The 12,708-nt window shown below is 31.6% G+C and overlaps 1 pseudogene across 1 annotated transcript; it reads right to left on the bottom strand.

Moving 5' to 3' along the window:
* Nucleotides 1-2,577: 2,577 nt before the first annotated feature.
* LOC104698934 (mitogen-activated protein kinase kinase kinase 20-like) lies at nucleotides 2,578-3,873 on the bottom strand (annotated as a pseudogene). Its single transcript, XR_015560431.1, has one exon. The product of XR_015560431.1 is annotated as a mitogen-activated protein kinase kinase kinase 20-like (transcript).
* Between the last annotated feature and the right edge of the window lie 8,835 nt (nucleotides 3,874-12,708).

Raw genomic sequence — 12,708 nt, 5'->3', positions numbered from 1 at the left:
TGCTATATCAAAATGGCTTGCTCCGACAACCAATGAAAGTAAAAACCTTTTTCTAACGTCACAAAATCTTTTGATAGTAACTAATGTTAAATTTTCCAATGTATTTGTGATAGTAAATATGCTAAAGTGAAAGTAAAATAGTTGGCTTAATGTGTTTATATATTACATAATATACTAAACAATGATGAATCATCATAATAATGTATGATCGCCATGGAGAAAATCTCGGCTCCGCCCTCATCCGTTATGGATAAAACCTTGCGTCCAACCTCCTCCATCATGGAGAGAACATTGGTTCCACCTTCCTCCCTTTGGGAGATAACCTTGCGTCCAAATTCATCCACCTTCCTCCCTTGGGTAGATAACCTTGCGTCCAACTTCCTCCACCTTCTTCCCTTGGGTAGATAACCTTGTGTCCAACCTTCTCCATCATAGCGAGAACCTCGGCTCTGCCCTCCTCCGGCGTGGAGAGAAAATGTTCACGTCTTTTTGCTATCTCAAAATGGCGTGTTCCGACAACCAATGAAAGTAAAAACCATTTTCTAACGTCACAAATTCTTTTGATAGTAACTAATGTTAAATTTACCACTGTATTCGTGAAAGTGTCTTTGACACACCATGACAAAGCCTCTATCTCTGTAACGCCTCAACCTCCACATTGCTTAGTGAGTCCATGTCCACTCTCAGTCCATGGGCCCACCTTCCAAAGTGCTCCCAACATCTATTCCCGGCTCGTGGACCCACTCATATTCGATGGTCGGTTTGTTACGTATGGGAGGCTTTGAAAATTTGTTTACCGACCTTACAAATCAACAAATGACTTTTCATGTGTTTTGTCATCACTCGCACAGTTCCGACAATAACTTACATGAAGGTCACCCATCATGAAGTTCTCTAATGACCCTTGACCAAAAAAATAAGTGCATTTTGGTGACGTATATGGCCAAATCAATTCTTTTAAACCTTTCTGCAAACCAGGGTGTCAGAGTGTTTGAGCTCATATGGATCTACCAACAACGATTTATCTTTTTCCAATCTATCTATGTTTGTTGTATGCTTGTGTTTGATTAGCCTATTTTATCCATTCATTAGGTTGATGAGCTTTTACTCGTTATCTTCCTTTGTGATTGAAAGAATAATGGTAACAATTATGTTTGCAAAAAAAAAAAAAGTTTATGACCAACCAATAAAGGTTGAGAAATTAGAAAAAAAAATTGGCATAATTTAAGAAACAATAGAAAATTATAAGCATGATAATATATGAATCCCAAATAATTCAATGATGAAAATATAAATTAAATAAAAGAATCTAAAAATACTACAATAAATTTTGAGTCCATGGTTAACCAATTGAAAAAGGATGTTATCAAATTACAGTACAAGGAAAACAATACGCATATACTAATCTTTTTTTTTTTTGTCAATATATTAATCTTACCTATTCTCGACTGAAAAATAAAAAAGTAGGTGAAAATTTTAATAAAAAAAGTAAAAAAAATTTACTTTCCCATTAAAAAAAATTCCAATTAAGCAAAATGGAAAACAGTGTTTTTGAATAAATTATTTAAATATTCCTATTATAACTTGACACATATCCAAATTTTATTAATAACTAACTTTCAAAACCCAATTTTATATAATAAGATATTTATGTATTCAATCTATTCTTTAACATTTAAATGATTTTATAAAGTATAATTTTAAATTTTAAATTTATTTATTTTTCTTCTAAAATACTTCTCTCACTTTCTTGCTCGCCTACAAACCAAAGGATTTGCAAAAAAATCAAAAACCAAAGCTTCTTTTAAGAAGCATTAAGATGTATGAATATATATAACTACAACTCAGTGTTGATACCAGTAAAGCACCAGCAGAAACAGCTGATGTAGTGAGCCGATTACAGAATACTAGAAACAAAGAGTGTTTAAAGTACTCTTTTTTCAATTCATAAGGCACTCTCATGATCTTTTCCTGCAATTACAAAGCACAAATTCGAAAAACCCAGATCGTTTTTTTCCAATCAATTTGAACAGAGAGAGGCGGATTCGAGTGGGGAGAGAGAAGAGAGATAGAGACCTGAAGATGACGAGAGTGATCATAATCCCAGAGATAGCGAAAACAGCTTTCCATAGCTTCTTCTTCTTCTTCTCCTTGACCTTGGTTTCGTTTACAGAATCAAGTTCTTCCATTTCTCCATTAACGGATCTGCTTCTCTCTCTCTCTCTCTCTCTCTCTCTCTCTCTCTCTCTCTCTCTCTCTCTCTCTCTCTCTCTCTCTCTCTCTTTCTCTCCTTCGCCAAAACAACAACAAAAGAACAATTAACCGAACAATTCAATAGAACCAAACAATACAATTACAGTAACTAGAAAGGCCAAACAAAAATACTCAGGATAGTGCAAGGTGTACGAGTCAGACGAAACTAACAAGATCAGTAATAAACTCATCTCTATAGAAAGATTGACACAATAACATCTCAAGCTTTTGAAACAATCAATAAAAATACAGAGCAACTGAAACATATTTTGTCTTTACAATAATCATCTTCATGAAATAAAGATTCCAAAGAAGTGTAGATTGTCACATAAAGCTCTCAACTTCATCTTCTTCTTCCGAATCGTCGTTAGGGTATTCTTCATCTATTATAATTGCTTCTTCTTCTTCTTCTTCTTCTTCTTCTTCTTCTTCTTCTTCTTCTTCTTCTTCTTCTTCTTCTTCTTCTTCTTCTTCTTCTTCTTCTTCTTCTTCTTCTTCTTCTTCTTCTTCTTCTTCTTCTTCTTCTTCTTCCTCTTCTTGTTGATGAAACGCCGCTACAGCATTTAGGTTTGCTTTATATGCTTCTATCGCTGCTTCTTCTTCATCATACAAGAACTCATGATTGATCAAACTATCAACAGACCACCTTTTAGCATGGTCTCTCTCCAAACACTTTCTGAGAAAGTCCTTAGCCTCTTCAGACAAGTAATCAGGGATAGTTGGAACCAGACCACTTTTACCAATGACAGTAACCCAACTTTGCCAGTCAAGCTCATCATACTCTCCCCAAACCGTTCTCCAGTCAACATCTCAAGCACAGCACAACCAAAAGCCCACACATCCGCACCATAGTCCAAAACCTTGTCCCCTATAAGCTCCGGTGACATAAACCTTGCGGTTCCACTCGTGTGATTCCAGTTTTCACCATCATCAATCCGCTTTTTCTCCAACGCGTTTCCCAAACCAGAGATCATAGCCTTGTTATACCCATACATGGCAAATCCTCTGTTCACAGGCGTCAGTAAGATGTTCTTTGGTTTGATGTCGCGGTGAATAATCTCTTCTCCGTGTATACGCTTGAGACCACGCAAGATATCGCTAGCAAATTTCTTCACATCATCAATTGGTAACCCTTCTCTGTGGCTTTTGATTTGCTTCTTAAGGGTTTGGCCAGGGCAGTACTCGAGTATGGTGTTGAAGTACTTCTTATTCTCCATCTTCTTATCCTCTGTTATCTCGTGGCCGTAGCAAGACACGATGTATGGTCTTTCGAGACGGGTTAAGAACTTCTCCTCGATCATGAGATATTCTGATTCTGAGATCTCGTTAGACTTGATGGCCATCTTGGAAGGAAGATCGTCTTCGCCTTCTTCGGTCGTTCTTAAGGCTAAGTAAACAGAGGCGTTTGAGTCGCTTCCGAGAAAACGAGCCACCACCCACGAATCGCTTTCTAGCTTTCTTAGGATTAAACGGTTCCTCTTGCTCGACGCTCGACGAATCTGCGTCATCCTCTATCACGTTCGTCTCTGATCTGGTTTGTGAATACTTCCGCTTCTTGTGGGGACGGTTCGAGTCTTCGTCCCACTGACCTAATAGATCAGAAGATGTTGAATTCGACATCTTTCTAACCCTAGAACTCTGTTTTTTATTTTTTTTATCTCTCTTATTTTTTCCTTTCTCTGAAGTCTGATTTTATTAAAACGATGAGACAGATCAGATAAAACGATTAGACAGATTAGAGGCCATGACGATATATATTTATAATGAATCTGTGTTTGATTACTACTTGGGACTCAAGTTTCCTTTTTTCTTATTTTCCTTTTTTCCTCTGTTACTTAGAAAATCAAAACCCAACTAGGATTTAACTCGTGGTACACCACGGGACCAAGTATTTTATATAATTTTTTTTAAAAAATAATTAGAGTAAGTTTCTATGATTTTTAGTATCGATGTTACACTTTCGTATATATTTTGGTGTTTTTTTAACAACTCATAGTATTTATTGTTAAATTTATGTGGGTTGAATTTGAGAAAACTATACTTATTTAAATATTTAAAGCATTAGGATATTTAACATGTAATGGTGGTGTATGATTTTGATTTTTTTTGCAGAAAAATCTTACAAAAAAAAAATAACATTTAAATATTTTAATATGAACTATATTTCTTCGATTCAAATTCCGAGTCTATTTGCCAAGATTGATTTGACCTTTCTTTATAGTATGTTTGGTACTTTGTAAATCATCTTGTATTGTTATTACAGATCAATTAATAGTAGAACACTTTTCATTAATCAAATCCTCCGTTGATATGAATGAGACTAAAGAGCTCAAACAGAAGAGTAGAAGAGCGGCAAGAGCTTCTTTGGAAAGACATTTCCTCTTATCGCTATTTGTTGACATAAACCACGGATTTTAAATGGCCAGTAAGTTAGATTTCTTTTCCATGAGTGAATCTTGATCGAGTAAGTCTGAAATATTAGTACCTCTTGTTTAATGATAGAATTAATAAGCTTGAAATAGAAGGCCATTGTCACCTTGCAGAGATGGACACCAAAGGGAAATTAGTTTTTTTTTTTCACTACATAACTGATCGAGATAGTTGGTGTTTTGTTGACATGAGGTAACACGGTTTCTCTACAAAAGAAATAAAAATCGTTATATTGGTTAAACATGATTAAAATTTCTCCAAATTTCAATAACATACATGTGTAGAAGGAGGTGCAGATAACTGGAAATTTGCAGCTTACTAATTAATCTTATTTACAGCTAAAGGGTCAGTACTTACCCCTTTCACTTCCTGAATGATCTGCTGAAGAGAAGTGTTGATGGTTTGGAGGTGTATGTTTTTGTTCTTCTCTCCTTGTACTTTTTAATCATAATTCCGTTAGCTGCCTAAAAATATCAAAAAACCTATTCAGTAAACGTACCCCACAAGGTACACGGCAAGATCTGTCTCTCATCACTATACAAAAAAAAGTTCTATCATATAATAATGAAAAGAACTGTAGATTATAAATATTAAAGTCTATTAAACTCACTTTAATCTCTTAATTCGAAATCAAGCTTGTTGGCTTGCTGTTCAACTCTAGCATTTGTATATCCCAATATTAACGATTTGGCCAAGCTCATCTAGAAAAAAAAACAAAATTAATTAGTTTATAGCATAGGAAGAAAAAAAAATCTTTATATATATTATACTATTGAAGATATCAGCATGAGTTAGAGCATTTTGGGTCTTCTATTCACAGTTTCACATGTTATCTATAGAGTTCCTTGGTGACGATAGAATTCGATGTGGTATCGAATCAATTATTTAGTATGTAGGTAAGGAATATCCCATTAAAGTGTCGTGTAGATGTACTAATTAGTTTCTAAATCCTCGTATTCTTTCTTCTCATCTTAAAAAAAAACTAACAAAACCGGATTTATAGCTAGAAAACGATATAACTGTTATATCGTTTTGTGGAGTCCACTGAATATCTTGCAAATCAGGAATTCATATCTTTCCTTATTTCTCTAGAACGCACATTAATTCACACATATATAGAAACTAAATATGCAGTTAATAAGGAATTTATGTAGAAATAAGTAGTTTTTATAAAAAAAATGATTTTGTCGATTAACAATCTCAAAGATCTAGTAAAATAGGTATGTAGATTTTTGATAGGATTAAAAAGTAAATGGGTAGAGTTGTTTTTGGAAAACTCAAAATGTATAGATGTTGTCAAAAATTTTATGGCAATAAATGTAACAAAATTAGGTCGATTTAAATAGTTCCATTAATTGAGTTTTTATGAAACGTTATTTTAGGAAAATCGTTAGGGTTTAATGTTGTAATTAAAAAAAAAATAAGCAAAAATTCAAGGGCATAACAAAAAATGTACTTCAAAAATGTTAATATAGATTCCGAACTTTGGTGACAAATTAGACGGTTCGGTTCACAATACCCTACTATATTAATTGGAAAGTACAACTGTACAAATATGAAACTAACCTTAAATGTGTAAAAATTTATGTTCAATTGCCATTAGAAAAATGTAATTAAGATTAACTAATTAATTAATTAAAAATGAAAATTGGGGACACATAAAATGAAATAAATTGTAGAAAAGTAAAAAAAAATTCTATTAGAATCAGAACTAATTTGTACTTAAAAAAATTAACAGCTAATATTCTAAAAATCTAAACAAATAAAAAATCTATATAACCACAAATTTTATCAAAAAACATTTCCAGCACAGGTTAATTTTTTCATCAAAAATCTAATCAAATAAAATATATAACAGTTCCGTTTAATGGCTTAGACTTTAAACATTAATAAATAAAAAATAAAAGATATAAATATAGTATCTTATCTTTTTAAAAAAGTTATATTTTTCTTTTAGCCACATCGTTCTTTACGAAAATAAAAGAAAGTTGAGATCTAAATATATACAATGCTTGAAAGTGCTTATTCAAAGAGGTTTTTCAGAACTTTCACTAGCTATATTTAGTTGCTCTTTTTACATGTTAGTTATATTTTTTTACTTATTTTACAACTATAGCAAGAATTGCGTTTAATTGACAAAAATTTAAACAATTTTACTCATTACATGCAAATGTCTTATTGACATGTTTTCAATAAATATTTTTAAAATATACACATTTTTAAAATCCAAAAATTTTAATATAAGCAAACCGAATTTTTAATCACAAACCATTATAAATAACATAATAACAAAATAAATTATTACAAATTTTCATCAAAAAAATTCAGCCCGCGGTTTTCGCGGGTTAGTACCTAGTCTATATATATAAAGTTAACTTTGCTCACTTCTCCTTCCTCCTTATCAACATCCACGTAATCAATTTTGGTTTTTTGCATAAAAAATACTATTTTTAATATTCATTCACATATTTATTACTTATAAATAATAATAGTAAAAATAAATAAAGTACGAATTAACTAATTAAATTTTAAAATAGTATAAACCATAATATAATTTTTAGTAAATAATAAAATAAGAAATTATCTAAAAATGAATTAAGTAAAATAAATGAAAATTTTAAAATAGTAAAAATAATACTATAAATTTGTTTTAGTAATAATGTTATTATTAAAATTATAACCAAAAAATGATTATATTCCAAAATAAAGAATGGGTTAATGAATTTGAGATTGTAAGTAAGATTTTAATGCATGGTGGAGTAAAAAACAAGTTATGTAATTATATTTATAAAAATCTAAACATGAAAATAAAATTGAAGTGAAACATTAGCGTCTAAGAAACATATACCATAAAGATTTATTATTAAATTTTACTTATAAGAAAGAAAAGATTAATTACTTAACTTAACTTAACTTAAAAACTTTGATCTAAAATAAAGACACTGTAAGGGGCACACTTTTTATTTGGAAAACTATGAAAAAGAATTTTGAAAAAATAATCTATCTAAAACAAGAAAATCAATGGTTAGGAAATATAGAAAAAATGATATGTAAGCCTGTACAAAAAGTGGCATATGATTTGTGTAAGGTATATTATCAACTGAAACTACAATTTTATAACATGATATAAAACATATATAACATATATATATATATATATATATTATCAAATGTTTTTAACCCAAAACATTGGTAAAAACAACATATTTAAAGTACACTATGATTTTTTTGAGAAAGATGAAGCTGGGGTTGCATCACAAAATTAATATCTGCAAATAACATATGAGATTTTAGAAAAATATGTAACTTGGATTATTGAATAGATATTCATTGTGGGGTTTAAACGTTTCATCATTTAAGCATTCTTGACTTAGTCAGAAATTCTATTATGGCAGATGATGTAACTTGGATTAGTGAATAGATATTCATTGTGGGTTTTAAACGTTTCATCATTTAAGCATTTTTGACTTAGTCAGAAATTCTATTTTGGCAGATGATGCATTTGGACAACCTCATTGTAGCGACGTAACACTAAAACCGTTTATGAAACTTTGTATATTTGTATTTGATGTATGATATTGATATATTTAAATAATCTCTATAATTATGTCAACGATCGACATTTACCTTATAACTTTTAAAATTATGAATTTTGAATGAACTCTTTTAAAGATAAAAGGTCAGAAAATTGTCGACAATATTATTGCGACACTAGACAATATATGTTATATATATATTAGTAAAATAAGTAAGGCACTTATATATATTTATCTTTAAATCTTCAAATTATATTCATATTCAATGATTCTTCTTGATAAACAATTTAATTAAAATCCCACGTAAAAACGCAAATATATATATAAAAAAAGTTATTATCTTTAAAAATATATATGTTGTATATCACTGAGTAAAGTAAGTTTAGTATTTATATAAATTTATACTCAAAAATTGAAATGATTATATTTGAGCTCAACAATTTCTATTGATAAGAAATATTTTTAATTCAAATCCCGCGCATGCGCGAATACAAATTCTAGTTAATATATAAATTTAATAAAATTTTAAAATATTAAAAATATATAAAATTAATTTTTTAAAAATACTATATAAAAGGACATGTTAGAATTAATAGAAGACACGTCAATTAGCGTCTCAGTTCTTTTTTTCCTCAGTGGTAAATTCGGTTATTAGAGCGTCTCAGTTACATAGGTCCTTTTTAGCCCTAGATTATCTCTACGTTATGACGTCATCACAACATTTCTTTTAATTTCTCCCACGGCACGAATTGGTTTCAGCTATTGTGTTTTTGTATTCAGTTAACCAATGACCAGAAGTTTTTATTTGTTAGTCGTAATTTTATATAGTATTTAGCCAGTCTTTCTTTATGCAATCTTTCTTCAGTTCATATTTACAATATTAATCAGGTCAACTGATTGATGACCTTTTCTAGTATTTATCTTTTTTTAACATATCTTTTTTTTATATTAGAAAGCTTTTAATTAAACAATTAATTGAAATAGATAATTTCCAACTTGGTGACCGAAAACTCGAGCGCCGCTCTCTTTTCTCCCAAATAGTGAAATTCTAGTTTTTTAGATATGTGATTAGGAAGCCACTCCGGTGGTTGGTGCTTCTCGCCGACACCGTCAGTGGCTTCCCCTTTCGTTTGTGCTGTAATTTTTTTTTGGTTTTGCAATTCTTTTATCCCTTTTATTTCGTTTGGAGAAAGGCTTCTCTTGGTGGAAATGGTAGATCTTCACGGCGAAGGTGTTTGGTTCTGTCGGTGGGTAGCTTCTCCAGAGAGGATTGTTGTTGGGTGTCCAAAATATGTAGATCTGGCGGTGCTCTGTTTTTGTTGGTGGATCTCGAGAATTGGTTTTCGGGAATCCATGGCCATGGTCTCATCTGTTTTTGCTGTTCGGTAAGCTGGCCTTCTGGCTGTTCCTCTTCGACGTCTTGTTAGGGTTAGATGGAATTGCTTTAGTTGGTGTTTGGTAGTGGTAGCTTTATGGTGGTCCTTAGTAGTATTGAGCAGTTTTAGTAGCTTTCGTTTGGTATGTTTCAGCTCCTTGCTAAGCAAAGGTTTCGCTTTGTTTGAATGTTATGGTAGAACCGTAAGTTTGCCGAGTTCCTTCTTCTTCTTATTGTTCATAGTGGGTGACTGGGTGTTAGTCTTCTCCTTTTACGTCGGTCTCGTCTATGTGATTGGTGTTCTACGAGAAGTTAGGCCTCGCTCCTCGCATTTTGAAGACTTCTAGTTTGACGTTCTTGGGCATATCAATATCGTCGTCGCTTCGAAAGTGAGTGGTCTTGCTTGCCGCTTTATGAAGTCCCAGACTCTTGGTTACGAGAGATCGGCTCTCATCGTGTTAGGAGGTGGTTGATGTTACTCTTGAGTTGGCCGTTGGCATCCTTGGTAAATCTCATCTGTTTGTGCCTTAGAAGAAAAGGTTTTTAGCTCTCTTGGTTCTATTGTTTCTCTTAAGGTTTTATGGCCGGTTGCTTTTGTTCTTAGATTAAGGTTGTTGTCCTCTTTCGTTCTAGTTATCAATGCTCTGTTTTGTATGATTTTCTTTAGTTCCTTTGTTAGTTTCCGGAGAAATCTTGTTTTCCTCCGACCTTTGACTCCGAGGACATTTGTATAATACGCCCGCTTAAGTCTCCCCTCTTTTGGACGTAGTATACTATTTTGTATTTTATTTTAGTTAGAACCAAAATTATCAATAATAATTCCAATTGATAAAAAAATAATAATAATAATAATTCCCAACTTCGGTGAATATAGGAATATCCTGAGAACCCTTGCAGGCTTGCAGTCAAATTGTCATTGTCGGCCTTAAAATTTAGCAAAACGAGAAATAAGATATAAAGAAGAAAAAAAAACTGGAATATGGGCGAACTTAGATACCAATGCAAAAGGATATAAAAGTGTAATAATACAGCACTATATGGCCAGAGCGGAATAATCAAATTGGTAACAAAATGTACTTAATGTAGGCACGACGCTTTTGGATGTCGTATATATAAATACAAAATTTCATCGAAGAGAACATTAACTTAACGTGGAACTAAAATTAGCTTTTAACGTAACAATATCAGGCTTGATTTGGACAATTGAACTCAATATGCAAATAAATAGTGATAGAGTTGTTTATTTTCATGATATATAATTAAAACATTTATTAGCGATATATTAAATTATATGAGGATAAACTCAAATGAAGGCCTAAAGAAGAAGATTTCTTAGGATTTGGTTTTTGTGTTTTATACAATATCCAGAAATTTTCCTGGTTGTTGAGTGCAAACTTGTTAAATGCAAAGTTGCTTATACATATGACTTATTCAAACCGATATGGTGATAAGGTTTTGCATATGTAGCGATAAGGTTTAAACTTTCAACTAGAAGTTTGAATAGTTGATTCATTAATTTTATAGAGAACTTGGTAGTACTATGCGCTGTCCCTCAAATAATACTTTTTTATTTAAAATAAAAACTTATATTTCGGTTTATATTTTAATTTTGACAAAAACTATTTCTTACAATTGTTTATAAGTTGTATTGATACATGTTTATTATCACAATAGATTAGAATCCTCACTTGTGTGAATTGTAATTATGATGTATTTTCCATCACTGGTAATATAAAACAAGATAGGATCAACAAATTGTTATATAAAAAGAAGAGGAAAAATGGCTTTTGTATATCTGGACAATTACGATGTGTTGAATTTATACATCGGACTATTGACCGTTCGAACATACATGCAATTTTAAAATATTTGAATTGCATACATGAACTTTTGATTTTGTGCTCAAATATACATAAACGTGTTTAATGAATATTAAAATTAAAATAAACGACGTTGTCTTGTAATAAGTTGAAAAATTAAAATTGAATGAAAATGGCTAAATCTACCGTCGAACCGCTGACATTTGACTTACAAATGGAAGCTATATACCACTGAACTACATAAACTTTTAATAAATTCAACGAATATATATATATATATATATATATAACTAACAATGACGGTTCATCTTCTTCCCCCTAAACCCACATCTTCTTCACCATAAGGGTTTAAACCTCAATTCCTCCCACTCTTACTCTTTCTCAATCTTCCAAGCACTCCAATTTCGACAACTTCCTTGAGAACAATCTCCCTCACCAGTCACCACGAAACCCTAACTCAACAAACTCTCCTCAGGTTCCTCCCTTCGAAGCTCCGTCACCATTCTCTCTTCGCTCATTATGACTTCGCCGTCTTCAACTGGGCAGTTATGCTCGACACGTTCCGCCACATCTCCACATTGGCGAGGAGGAGGAAGAAGTAGGGTTAGGGAGAAGAAAATGATGGGCCATTATTGTTATTATATATATATATATTCGTTATAATTATATGTAAAACTTATGTAGCTCATTGGTAAGTAGCTTCCCTTGACGTACAAAGGTTGAGGGTTCAAATGTAGCTTTACTCAGTTTTGGTTGAATTTTAAATTTTCAACTTAATCCAAAACGACGTCGTTTCAATATTTTTAGACACGTGGACTCTACGTTACAGTGACTTAACAGAAAGACTAACAGAATTACTCATTAAACACGTTTATGTATATTTGAACACAAAATCAAAAGTTTATGTATATTTAAGCACAAAATCAAAAGTTTATGTGTGGAATTCAAATATTTTAAAACTGTATATATGTTTAAGCACAGTCAATAGTCCAATGTATATATTTAATATATTGTAATTGTTCAGATAGTAAATCAAGATATATGTGTTTAAAAAAAAATTAGTTTCGATTTCATGCGGTTGGGCATAGGATCATAGTGCTGTTTTTCGAGGATTTTTCAGGCTTAGTTTTTTTTTTCTTTAGTAAGAAAAAAAGAAAGAGAACATAAGTACTGTATGTGTGGTGAATGGGAAAAAAGGTCAAAAGGGGTAGTTTGTGCGAGGCAAATATTAAATCCTAAATACATATGCTTTTATGGGGTGATTGGCATTTGTGGTGATCTTTTGCATTTAGTT

This window comes from Camelina sativa, chromosome 6 (genome assembly GCF_030686135.1).
Source record: "Camelina sativa cultivar CO46 ecotype springtype chromosome 6, ASM3068613v1".
Lineage (NCBI taxonomy): Eukaryota > Viridiplantae > Streptophyta > Magnoliopsida > Brassicales > Brassicaceae > Camelina > Camelina sativa.
The sequence above is the reverse complement of the archived record's forward strand: the minus strand, read 5'-3'. Positions and strand labels throughout refer to the sequence as shown.